Source organism: Manis javanica, chromosome X, assembly GCF_040802235.1.
Source record: "Manis javanica isolate MJ-LG chromosome X, MJ_LKY, whole genome shotgun sequence".
Lineage (NCBI taxonomy): Eukaryota > Metazoa > Chordata > Mammalia > Pholidota > Manidae > Manis > Manis javanica.
Window position 1 is genome coordinate 128,560,254 of NC_133174.1, and position 8,263 is coordinate 128,568,516.

The 8,263-nt window shown below is 41.4% G+C and overlaps 1 non-coding gene across 1 annotated transcript; it reads left to right on the top strand.

Annotated features, from left to right (window-relative positions):
* The first annotated feature begins 1,342 nt into the window (after positions 1–1,342).
* LOC118972170 (U6 spliceosomal RNA) lies at positions 1,343–1,449 on the top strand. Its single transcript, XR_005061000.1, has one exon. It is a non-coding gene; the product is annotated as a U6 spliceosomal RNA (small nuclear RNA).
* The last annotated feature ends 6,814 nt before the right edge of the window (positions 1,450–8,263 follow it).

Consider the following 8,263-nt stretch of genomic DNA (forward strand, 5'->3'; position numbering starts at 1 on the left):
CAACCCTGTTTGTTCCCACATTCTCTGCATTGGAATGATTTCCCTGGGGTACCCTTTTATTAGGGTCAGCCTAGGAATGTTACCTCCAGTGGCTGCTGTAGAAAAATGTAGCTAGAAATCAAGCACTTTGGTAAATATATCATCTGCAGTTCCATCAAATCCCAGTTACACGCAGATGCATGCGAAGGCAAGGACCGAACACTGATGTCCAGAATCAAACAGAGCATCATCTGTTGGCCTCCACACATCCTCTTTCTTTTATTATAATGGAATCTATTGATCTATGATATGTCCTATAAACCTTAAAGCAAATGTTGCAATCCTAAAGTCTAAGCACAAATCCTGGCAAGAATATTGGTGCTAACAGATTGGATGCCATGGAAACTGAGACAGACCTAATTTAAGCAGAAACCATGGCTATTTACTTATTTATTTTATTTTCATCAGCCTTTTAAACCGAGAGTGGGTAAGAGTTTGGGGGCTTCTAAAAATAACATTTTTGTAATATTTAAAGCCACTGTGTTTTTTTTTTAATATAGGGCAAAAAATATCAAATTTTCCTTGCCATTTGCTTCTCCTTTGCAGTGAAAGAGTGGGGATCAGAACTGAAATTCTTGAGGCGGTCCTTGAAAATGCTTTTTGCAATTGGTAGAAATAGCAAAAATACCTAGAATTCCCAGTCTTTACCTGCAGAGTGATATTCTGCTCTAGCTGAAAGTTACCTTGGCACCAGTCCAATTCAGACATGACCTGAGTACCCTACAGATAAGCATGCTTGCTCACCTTTAACAAGGGAGAAGATACAAGGTGAGTGTCGGTTCTATCTTCCCTTATTTGACTAAAAGACTGATTTGGTCCACAAAGAAATTAGCAGAGTAAAATCAATTGACTAGGAAAAGGGCTCAATTTTCTGTTTTGCTGGAGAAAGGGGATAAACTCAGAGTATTTATTTCCGGGATGTTGATTACTATTGCTCTTGCTAGCCCTGACATGAGTTGCACAGGACAGGTATGGCAGACAAGCAAATGATCATATGTACAGCATAAAAGTCAACCCATCACACTCCAGTCTTTGTCAAAGGCCTACCAAGTCCTGAGACCAAGTTAGAGTCAGAGCACAGGCAGCCTGTCCTCAAAAGATCTGCAGATCACACTCTGCCCCATTCTCTCCCTGAGGTAGGAAGGTGTGATGACCACTCACACACTTTAGGGCTGCACTGCCTGGGTTTATAAGGCAGGCTTTGTGACTTCCTAGGTGTGTGATCTTCGGCAAGGTACCTTAGCTCTCTGTGCCTCAGCAACTAAATCTGTAAAATGGTAATAATAATAATAAGTATACCAACATGCTCACTTTGGCAGTACATAGACTAAAATTGGAATGATACAGAGAAGGTTACAATGGCCCCTGCGCAAGGATGACACACAAATTTGTGAAGCATTCCATAAAAAAAAATAAAAATAGAAGTGTACCTACCTGTTAAAGTCATTGTGAGGATTAAGCAATTTAGTGAATATATAAAGCACTTAAAACAGCATCCTACATATACTAAATGCTATTAAATATTAGCTGTTATCATTGGATTCTGCCCAGTTCTCTAAGTACCAGGACACATGGCTTCCTTCAAGGCCATTCACAGAGGAGACAAACTTATTTCTCATTTCTCTTCTTCACTGCATGATTAAAGGGAGTGAAGTGGGTGAAACTGAAAAGGCATTGACAGGAATGAGGGTTTTACAGAACAAGACTGCACCCCGGTGAGGAGTGTGCCACTCTCTCTCCCTCTTCCTCCCCTGCACACACGCCAAGCACGCTACAGGTTTCACCACTAGTGAGCCAGCCCTCTCCCTCTGGAATAAAATGACATCGCAAATAAATTGCTTCTCCTCTGAAATGCAATCATCCTTAGAAACCTGATCCGTAAACTTGCCAGTACCTCAGTGTGAAGGAGTTTGCAGTACAGGTCCTCTGTAGGGTAACGTCAGCAGGCCACCTGCCGGCTGGTCAGCTGTGGAAAGGATGAGCTACTGGAGGACAATGGGCTGTGAAAGTCAAACTCCTCCCACTACTTCACAGAGCCTATGGTAAGGCCTGGACACTAGCCCCAGGCATGGTTCTAAGATTCTCCCAAACAAAACGGGCAAAGAGCTATTAGACTAGTAAAGGAGCAAATCTAGGCATACTTGTGGGAGCATCTGAAAATCGCAGACCATGGCCAAGGGGTGCCCACTTGGCTCAGCGTTTAACATGTGGACTGAAAAGTCAGACGGAGTGAGGTATGAATCCTGGGTCAGCAACTACTTGCTATGTGACTCTTGGCAAGTTATTTAATATATCTGTGCCTCAGTCTACACATCTTTAAAATAAGATAATAAAATCAACCTTGGAAGATTACAATGAGGCTCAAAATGAGGTAATAGAGCTGTGAAAGTTAACCTTCAGTTACCTCAAAAATTGAGCATATAAGCACACCGAACAGCAGCTGACCTAGAGCAGGGGATTTGATGTTTGGTACTTATTATTATTTCTAATTCTTAGCACTGGGCTGCAGCATTTTCTTACCAGCCCAGAACACTCACTCAATCATGTGGCCCTTTGTACAGCAGTCTGGACTTTGCCAAATGCACTGCTTAGGAGGCCAAGTCCAAGGTATGCCAATATTTTGTCCAGGAAAATGTGGCTCATCAGTGGAAAGGTCCTGATATAGGGACACGGGTCAAAGCTCAGTAGCAGTTTGTCTTGTGCCCACTTCTTGGTATTTACACTTTTAGTAGCTCACTCTCCCACAGGTCTCATCTGCTCATTGACAAAATGAAGGGGTCAGGGTACAACATCACCTCTAAGGGCCCTTTCAGCTCTGATTCTCTAAGTTCTTATGATTTTATATCTAGAGATATAAACATGTTGAAACATCATATCCTTGAGATTTTTTAAGAACTGATAGAGACAAAGACCAGGATGAAGAAGTGCCTCAATACTGGGGTTAGTGGAGGTAGTGATGAGTTCAACCCCTAGGAATAACAAGGGACACAGACCAGAGTTACAAGATTCCCATAGGAACTTCTAAGTAGGGAGTAACGAAAAGGGTGTGTGTGAATTAACAGCCTAACTTCAGTTTCAGTGAAGACAAGAGATGACTGCAGGTGGTGGGTTACTTACCTCTCTTCACTCATCCCCTCCACACATGGCAGACCCCAACAACTCAGCCACGGGCCATATCTGCCCTAGTGAACACTCACTGGCTGGGAACAAAGACTAGAGAGATCTGGCCAAGGGCAAGGGTTTCTTACAAAAAAACCAACACTCCGTGCACCAAGGCCAATTAGAATGCAAGTTTACCCACTGTAGTTCTTGGCATGAAGCAAGAAACAGATTTGTTTGAACAGAGCAGTATTTCTATTTGCAATCATACCACTGTGTGCTGTGATCCTATTAATTCTCACAAGCAAAGCAGCTCTGTGGGGCTGGCTGCCTCCCTCTGTGTGCACACATGCAACCTCCAAGGAACACTCAAAATGGTTCATGGAAGCAGTAGGTGGCAGTCAACTACTTTCTAATTCAGGAAGAGTTCAGGGATTGAGGCTGTCTTCTGCTCAAAGCAAAACCATGGTCCTAAATACTCCTTGAAAAACCACTACCTATTTTATGGATGAGGGAAGGAATAGATCTGCTCCCCACCAAGAAAGAGGAAGGCAGAAAAATCCAGTTCAACCATTAACGTGAGGCAGTCTGGTATGGTGGATAAAAGCATGAGCTCTAAAGCCAGACTTCCTGGGCTTTCCTTCCCACTCTGAAGCTTATTAGGTGTGTGACCTTGGTTAAATTATTAACTTCTCTGTGCCTCAGTTTCTTCATATGTAAAGTGGAGGTAATAATAGAGCCTAGCTCATAGAATTGTTGAGAAAACAAAATGAGTTAGTATTTATAAAGTAGTTGAAACAGCTTAGCAGAGTAAGTGCTTTTAAAATAGTTTATTAAACAAAATAAATAATCCTTACATGTTTGGCACCAATTAAAGTATCTGAAGGTCAACAGTAATTTAGCTGCTTTTCTCCTTTATTAAAACTCTTCAGTCCACTTGCACAACACAAGTACTAAAGGCCGCAATCAGTAAAGAGGGTTTTAGATAGCTTCACATTACTTGGAATCCATGACTACCATAGATACAATGTTTGTGTCCTCTCAAAATAGGTTGACACCCTAACCTGCAAAGTGATGGTGTTAGGAAGTAGGACCTTTGGGAGGTGAGTAGGTCATTAGGGTGGTGCCCTCCTGAATGAGATTAGCACCCTTATAAAAGAGACCAGAGAGAGCTCTCTCTCCCCTTCTGCCATGTGAGGACACAGTGAGAAGAAGGCCTTCTATGAACCAGTAAGTGGGCCCTCTCCAGACAGCAAATCTTCCAGCACCTTGATCTTGGACTTCCCAGCCTCCAGAACTGGGAGAAAAAAAACTTCTGTTTTTCATAACCCCAAGTGCATGGTATTTTTATTACAGCAGCCCAAAAGGACTAAGTGAGTGATTGAACCAAGAGAATGTTCTGATCTAAATAATAAATCCAGAAAGGTGAATTTCACATAAGGCTTTTGTCTTAGTTAGAATAGGGTAACTGCTAGAAAAAATAGACTCAAATATGTCATAGGCTCAAACACAATAGAACTTTACTTCTTCCTCATTTAAAAGCCCAAATGGGTGTTAGGCAGGCAACTCTCTTCTAAGCAGTGACTCAGGGACCCAGGCTCCTTCTGTCTTGTGGCTCTTTTATCTTCAACACATGGCTTCCAGATCACTATGCCCCTCTGCATCAGGCCAGCAAAAAGGGAAAAAGGGGTGGAGAAAATGCACATTATGGGCCTGGAAGTGATACACATCTCTTTGCTCATATGTTATTGGTAAGAACTAATCAAATGACCCCCATTAAACTGTAATGAAGACTAGGAAACGTTGTCCCTGACTGGGCAGCTACTCCCCAGTGACCACTCCATACAATGGAAGGAGAGCTTGGCTGGATAGTTAGCCACCTCTACCACAGGTTCTAGGGCAACAAGCTTGAAACTGGCAGAATAAACGTGCGGTAAGACTCTGAGCTCCTTGAGATCAGTGTCTCTTCTATTCTTCTCTGTATCCTCAGAACTCAAGATAGGGATAATTTCTTTGTGGGAGACAAATAAGTAAAGTTAGTAATGTCCTAGGAGAGTCATAAATTCTTATTTCTTGTAAACTATCTATACTGGGTCTCTCCATCTGGTACTCTCCATCCTCAACCTTTATGAGCATGTTCTGTACCCTTCAGAACCCTATGTGAACAGAACCCTAAAGTTTCCCAAACCTTTTTGATAACCACCTAGAAAGGATCTAGGATTCTTGGCTTTCAAACACCAGTGCATCCCGCTCTTCCCACCTATGAAGAAAATGGGCTTCACATTCGTACAATTTTTTGAGAGAGATTGAAAATACAGTTCATATTCTCTAATCACTAATTTAAAAACTCCTTTATGTTGCAGAAACATTAAAGGTCTCCTCTCTAACTGAAGATTTTGTTTTTATGATAGCTTTAATTCATACAAATTCTCTCTTGAATTCTTGTCAGGAAGCAACCATTCCAAAATCAGCCACCTGAAACAATTCCCAACAACACTATTCTACTCCATGAAGTCAGGCTTTGGTGATATAAGCAAAGTCCAAACATCTCCCAGAAGCTAAGTATTTGAACATGAATGGTTGATGTCACCAGTCTTTTCTGAGTGGCAACTGGCCAGCCATAGTAACTCCACAAAGTGTGCTTCCTTGGCTAAAGAAGTAGCAATTAATGCTTTGTGTTTCTCCTCTTAAAGATTCAAAGGCAAAATTGGAAATGAATTCCAGTCAAGATTACTTTTAAAATCATTGCTTTGGTAAGTGTAGGGAAAATGGAAGTTCCATGGCCAGGATCTTCACCTGATCCTAATCTACTCACTGTGTATGTGCAATGATGTAACACTTAGTCTAATGTGCAGGTGAATGCTTGCACACCCCTTGGCAATAAGCCATTATTGCCTGTGTTGCTATAAAAAGAGTTGTACCTGGTGCTAAGGGCAAATGGAAGGAGGAGGGGAGGAGAGCAGAGGCTGGAGGTGAGGGCAGAGCCTGGAGTGGAGGCAGCACCTGGGGCAGAGGCTGAGATGGAGGCAGATGGGATTCTAGTGCTTGACCTACTGCCATGAGAAAAAATCTTGGTATAAGACCCTTTTTACCCCCAAACATTCTGTTGTCATTTATTGGTCTCACTGAATCCAGAGTGAACTTGTCCAGGACTGAACCCCCCTTTGGCCCAGAGCTACAGGTAACTAATATAAATATAAATGATATTTCAAAGCTGTAATGAAATCTGCCAATAGTAATTTTTAAATGCTTCTGGTGTGATCAGATGTTTTCTCCATTGGCATCAAGTGAGCTACGCTCTGAGGACCGATCTAATCTGGACATGGATCAGAAGCAAAGGCATACCCTAAAATCTAGAACCTGGTTCTCATACCAACAGGACAGAGCTGCATGTGTGTTTATGTATGTGTACTGTGTAGGTGCATGTTTCATGCTTATATCTGTGCATGTGGTTTGTGTGTACGTGTGTCAAAGTATATATGTACAAATATGTGTGTGCATCAGCATGTGTGAACACGTATCTGTGTATATATGTTGGTGTGTATGTAAGTTATGCATTTGTACATGTGACTATTAGATGTGTGTAGGTTAGTGCATGTCCACATCTATATGTGTATATATGTATTCATTTGATTTTGTATGTATGTGTGTATAGGTGCTCTGTGTATGGATTTATATGTATATATGTATGAGTATGTGTATAGTATCAGTGCATTGCATGTTTTATACATACAAGTTTATATGTGTGGATATATATCTGAATATGTGTATGTGTATATGTGTATATGTGTACCTGAATATGTGTGCAAGTGTTTATGTACATGTCTGTAGGTATGTGAATATGAGTGTTTTTATAGTTTTTGTATAAGTATATATGTATATTTACACATATAAATATGTATATTTTTTCACATATACCCATGTGCATGTGTATATCTGCGTTTATGGCATATATATACATGTATGTCATATATGCACATACATAAACACCTGAAACATTTCATAAAACAGTATTTATAACATGCTAGGCACTCATATTTTTCATCCAGTGTTACTTTATTAATGAAATATCCAAGTCATGACTACCTAAATGATATTTGCCATCTATTAATGGGTTGAACCACAGTGAAAAATACTGGTATGAAATAAAAATAATACAAATATTTGTTAAGCACTGGTTAAGTGCCAAGCACTTTACATATACTATTTCATTTAATACTCATAACAATCCAATGGGATAGGCACTGTCAATAGTTTCATTTTATGGATGAGAAAAGAGGCATACAAGTGTTAATTAACATGCCACACGCCAATGCCAGAATATGTTAATTTTGGTTACTAAGCAAAGCCGAAATCTAAAGCCAGACAGGGTGGCTCCAGTGCCCTAGCTCATTTCCAATAGCTTATCCTACCATGCCACCTATTTGCAAAGAGGCCTCTCTAATCCCCTTGCCCATGGTACTTTCTGAAAGTGTATCCCTCTCCCATACCTCCTCACTCTCTTTTCCCAGCTCCAGTGTCTGCTGCAAGGGCCAGAGCTGGCAGCCTCCCTACCTCTGGCTACAATTATGCAAGTGACACCTGCAGTGCTGGCTGAGTCCATGGCATGGATCAGTGAAATCAGATGCAGTGGTAAGATGGAGTCATTATTCTCCAGCAAGTTTCATTACCATGATGTTTCGTAACCACATTCCTATGCCTTTGGGCCCCAGTCAGTCACAGGAATTGGAAGACAGGCCCCAGCAAACCAAAGTGACCAAATCTTCCTGGCATGTCTGATTGCACTATTGGCATAAACCCTCAGCCTTCATCTTCTTTCTGTATCGTGTTTTGACATCTCCTAAATGAAGATAATAACCGCAACCTTCATTAAGCTCTACTTGCTGATTCCTTTTAGTTTCTGTGCTTGGCAACTGGACTTTTCAGTCTATTTGTTCTTTTTTGCTGTGTTTGTTTTTTGCAACTGCTCCCTGCTTTCCATCTCCCTGCCTACATCATAAGCAGCTCAAGGTCCAACCCATCCATCTCATTTTCTTGGTGTTCCCCAGCCAGCTGAAGAAGTGCTCTGCACACAAACACTCCAGAACAGCTGGGCCTCGCTCACTTGTGTACCAAACCCCCACCC